Source organism: Pteropus vampyrus, unplaced genomic scaffold (genome assembly GCF_000151845.1).
Source record: "Pteropus vampyrus isolate Shadow unplaced genomic scaffold, Pvam_2.0 Scaffold1843, whole genome shotgun sequence".
Classification (NCBI taxonomy): domain Eukaryota; kingdom Metazoa; phylum Chordata; class Mammalia; order Chiroptera; family Pteropodidae; genus Pteropus; species Pteropus vampyrus.
Genome location: NW_011890624.1, coordinates 1,340 through 6,674, shown reverse-complemented (window position 1 = coordinate 6,674; position 5,335 = coordinate 1,340).

The window sequence follows — 5,335 nt, the reverse complement described above, 5'->3', positions numbered from 1 at the left end:
GCGCACACCCACGTGTGCACACATGAAATAGACCAGACCTAGAATCACTAACTTAAATCAAAACCAGTCATTCCAAAGCTCGGCCTCGCCAGGCCCAGATGACTTCGCAGGGCGACTGAAAACCCTTCAGGTGGAAAACTCCAGTTTCGTGCACGAACTGCTCCAGGGCAGGGCAGGGAGGAGGCTGCGGCGCCGCCAGGGCGAGCCGTGTGCTGGGACCCGGGGCCGTCTCCGGGGCAGGCACGGCGGTGGAGCCTGGTGGGCCCCTAGGGAGTTTGCCCCCGACCGGCGCCGGCGCCGTCTGCCGGTGGCCCCATCCCTCCCCGCTACCTGCTCTGTCCCTTCCCGCTCTTGCCTCTTCCAGTAACAAAGTGGCCACAACTTGGAGACCCCACATGACACCCAGGGCCAGCTACACCGTTGTCAGAGAAGCCCTTCCTCGGCTTCAGCCAGCTTCGTTCTGAGTGCGTGTGTAAGTGTGTGTGTGTGTGCATGTCCGTGTATGTGTGTGCATGTATGTGTGTTTGTATGTGTGTGAGCATGTGTGCATGTCTGTGTGTGTGAGTGTATGTGTGTGTGCACACGTGAGAGTGTGTGTGCGCGTGTGTGCATCTGTGTGTGTGCCTGTGTGTGTGCATGTGCATGTGTGCGTGTGCGTACGTGTGAGAGCATGTGTGCATGCCTGTGTGTGCATGCCTGTGTGTGCATGCCTGTGTGTGAACGTGTCTGTGCACATGTGTGCACGTCTGTGCGTGCGTGTGAGTGTATGTGCATGCACACGTGTGTGCATGTGTGCGTGTCTTTGCATGTGTGTGCATGTCTGTGTGTATGTGTGTGTGCCCGTGTGTGCCCGTGCATGTGTGCGTGTCTGTGTATGTGTTTGTGTGCGTGTGTGGGCATTTACGTGTGTGTGTGCGTGTGTGTGTGTGTGCATGCGTGTGTGTGTTACTCAGCATCCTGACAGATACAGAGCTGAGATCCTGGAGTCAGGGGGCAGACGCCACAGACCCCTCAACCACAGCTCGTTCCCAGTGTATCACAATTATGCCCCATTTACCGTTCCTTCATCACAGAAACTCTTCTGGAGTCTGGAAAAACTAATGTGAAGTGTATCGGCTGCCTTTAAGATGCTCGTATATTTCTGATACCAAACTCTAGACAAAGTCTTTTTCATGTAAAAAGACGACCACCTCGTGTGTGTATGGAGGAGGAAGATCAGACATTCACGGCGGGATCCGCGAGGCGTGAGAAGCAAGGCTCTAGTCCCCGGGGCCCTTCCCCCGGGGGACACGCGGATGCCGTGACGTGAGTGTGGGAGAAGCAAGAACTGCCTCACGCGTGGGTTTCAACCCACAGGAGCCACGGGCGACAGCGACCTGTGCGACCAGCAGGGGACACACTCGGGCCGGGGCGGGGCCGGTGGCCGGCAGGTGTAGAGGCGTGGCTGGGGCAGCCCCCCCTCTTCTAAGTGAGCGCTTGGGGCCTCCCACGTGGTACGTTCCACGCTCGGCAACCGAGAAGCGCATTCGGAAGGCGCATTTCACGGTGGGTCCCGGCTCTTCGAGGAAGAAGGTGGCACCGCAGTTTTCAGGACGAAGCTGAGACGTGCTCAGTGCGTCTCTCTCCTGCCTCTTTGCACGGATGGAACGCAGAGCCTGGATGAGTGTTTTTTAATCGTCGGTTTAAGTAGGTATTTATGTTAATGCATGTGATAGTTAAATAACAAAAATACAATCTTCACAGCAAATCCATGACGTTTTATTGCTTAGAGTGGAGTTAAGTAAAAAAAAAAAAAAAGCAAGTTGATTTAAAGAAAAATATCAAATAAATAATAGGAATGGCACCTCACCTCAACCCAGGTCATGCTTAATGCAAATATATCAGGAGCACTGCAGTTAAAATCAAGATCAAGAGAAAGATGCTCACTGTTGCTGCTAGTATTAGTTATTATTCTAAAAGATCCAGCCAATGCCAAATGGCATTAGACATAGACATCTCGAAACAGCCAACTGGAGGGAAACAAACTGGCAAGCTTTTTGGACGACCCAGAGATGAGTTTTTAAAACACAACTTAAAGAAAGAGCCGGAAGTCTACCATAATCTTCAGTCGAAAGAATTCAAAATTAAAAATATCAGCTCCATCCTAATGAATCTCTCTGTTCAGCGGAACTCCAGGCAAAACCGTGAGCAGCTGGGAGCTGGGAGCTGGAGCTGGGATCTGGAGCTGGAGCTGGGAGCTGGTTCTGAATTCCCTGAGAGAAGGCGGGAAACGCCTCCGACCTTCCCGCCTGTCAGGGGGACACCGGGTCCTGCCATCCCCCCGAGGCGTGATGTCGAGGCTGACCATCTTGGCTGAGGGCCAGGCGGGGCCAGCCCAGGCTTCTCAGCGGTAGCTCTTACCTCACAGAGCCAAAGCGGGGGCTGGGCCAACCTCCGTCTGCATTCAAATGACATGTTTGAGGGTCAGAGGGCTCTGCATTGTCTCCGAGCAAGGGGGACAGTGCCCCCCCCAGGGAGGGCTGGGCACTCTGCATGCTCAGAGGGTGCAGGAAGTCTGGGAGTTCAAAATTTGGGGTGTATCACCCGGATGTCCCCATCCATGTCAGGGTCACATTCTGTCCCAACCCTGTCCCTGAGCCCGGTGGGGCGTCTGATCTCTGGAGGTGCCCTTCAGGTCCTGGCCTGGACCTCGGGGTCTCTGCCCGGGGCTGTGGGAGGGGGCTTCCGTCCTCACCCGGGCCTTAGCTCTCACGTCCCCGTCCCTTAACTGTCCCCCTGCTTCGGCCTTTTGTTCCATCGACTGGACAGAAGCAACTGACTGTGGGGACAGAGTCGGCTCCCCCATGTTGTTCAGACCCTGACGCGCTGCCGGCAGTGCACCCCTCCCCCAGGACCCCCCACTGCCGGGGAGGTTTGCATCGCACAGCCACCTGCCGAGCCCTGGGGGACATGGGCCAGTGTCTGCTCTTCCCCTCCAGCCAGGTGGCAGCTGTGGCAGGTGGGGGCCCCTGGGGAGTAGGCTCCTGAGGACGGGAAGGTGTGTGTAGGAAGTGTCGGGATGCTCCTGGGGTGACCCCCGGGGCAAGGAAGGGAGGGGAGCGAGGGCGAGGAGGGAGCGGAGGAGGGGGAGGAGGGGAGAGGTGATGTGGGGGCGGAAGCAGGTTTGTGGGGGCGGAAGCAGGTTTGTGGGGGCGGAGAGCTGGAACGTCCTATAATCGCAATGAAGGCCACAGCTACCGGCTACAGAGCTGGGGCGACCCTTCCCAGGCGTCTACTCAGAGCAGGAGGGCCAACCCTGCGCCCCAGGGTCCCGGTAGGCAGGGGGCGGGGCGAGACCCTGGGGGCGGCGCTCATTCCAACTGGAGACGGAAAGGGGCTGACGACGGGGGTTTTAGTGGGAGACCCCCCCCAGGTAGAAACACTGTCCCTCTCCCCGGAGACGGTCTGGGTGGTGCCGCGCCCGCCACGCGTCAGCCGTAGTGAACCGAATCCCGAAAGCGGACCGCCAGCCCCTGAAACGCAGCTTGCGCATCTGAGCCGTGATTCCGAGACGCCGTGTCCCCGTCCCCAGTCCCGTCCTCCCCGCCTTCACTGCCCTCGGGGGTTCGCACTCAGGCGTCTGCTCGAGCTCTCAGGCCGTTACATCTGTCTCATCTGTTCCGTCATTGTCCACCGCCGTCCTGAGCCCGCACATTGATTTCATGACCCCCTCGTGAGTTATAACGCCCTCGGGGGCATCGAGGTCGCACTGTCCCTGCGTGTCCCCCACGGGGCTCACTGAGGGCAGACGTCCCTCGGTCTCTTAAAATCTAACCTAAGACCCTAAGACCTGAGCCGAGAGTCTCCCGCGCATACAAACGCAGAAACATCGTGGTTCCCCGTGAGAGCCGCCTGGGGAGGGCCGTGCGGTCACTCGGCTAAGTCCTAAACAGCGTGACCGCCGAGGCGGGGACCCCGTGCCGGCCTCACAGCAGCCGCTGCAGCTGGCGTGATGACCGCTCAGCCCGGCTTCCCGGCGTCTGCCCTGACCCATCTGCAATCTGGTGGCCTGAGACGTTTGTCACTCCTGTGCTTGCCCTGCACCCGTGGGGGGCACCAGGACACCCACGCTGGACAAGCACGTTCGCTGAGGAGGAGACGCACTTGTCTCCGAATCCCCCAGGCGGTCTCAAGCCCAAGTGTCCAGCGAGGCCTATGCCCCCTCTCACAGAGATCCGGGGTCCCCCATCACCGTGACTCCCCGTTCACCTCAAAATAACAGGCCTTCCCACGAAAGAGGCCGCAAGCTTTCACTGAGATCAAAGAATCGCTATTTGAAAGCGCTGATTTCAGGCAGAAACCGAAATACCGCGGCAGCCGGGGGGGCGGAGGCGTGAGGGGCAGTTACGAGACAGGGAAGGGGGACAGTGAGGGCCACGGAAGGAAGGATGGCCTCGCCGTCGGTGCAGATAACAAAGCACAGCGATGCTGCTTCCAAAGCACGTTGCCGATCTACAGCCCGGGGGCCACCAGCATGTGCCTTCTCTCTCCCTTTGCAAACCGTCCTTCGGGGCGCGAGGTGGCTCAGGCCCCGGGCGAGGCGGTCGCTCTGGGACGCAGCTCCGGCCCCACCCGGAAGTGGCCCCTCACATTTGTTTCTTTGTTGTCGACATCTCTCTCTCTCTCCCTGCGTCTGCCTGTCTGTCTCCCTCATTCTCTCTCTCCTTGGAGGTCACCAGTTTATCGAATCCAGGGGCGGGATCAGCAGATGCGTCTCGGGGCACGATGGTGGCCATCCTGTCACTCTGAGGCAGGAAGCGCACATCCTGGAGACGACAGGGCACAAGGACAGGCGTTTAGCTCAGTTCTGAGCTCCGGTCTGCGCCCCTCCCCCAGCCCACACCCGCAGTGTCACACACGGAGCCCTCGGCCAGGTGTGGATGCCCAGCGGCCCGTCCCAAGGCCACAAAGAGCTCGAAGGGCATCTCGCCATCCCGCTGTTCTGCGTGCTGTAGTTTAATGAACAAATCCCGGACAAATCAAACCAGTTAGTTCCATCTGTGGGTTTGGTTTTGGGGGGGCTGGACGTTTACATAATTTCTGCAGTGATCCCCGTTTACTCCAGCCCCTGGCTGGCACTGCAGCGGTGTGACAATACTGCCTATGCTCTACGCTCAGTCCCCACGACTGCTTCTAACTGCCAGTGTGCGCTTCCTTCCCCGGATGGACCCGGAGGGGTCTGAGTGAAATAACTCAAGGAGGGTAAATACCGTATGATCTCACTTATCTGCAGAATCTGAGGGACAAAAGAAACCAACAAACTCAACGAAAACAGACCCACAGATACAGGGCACGG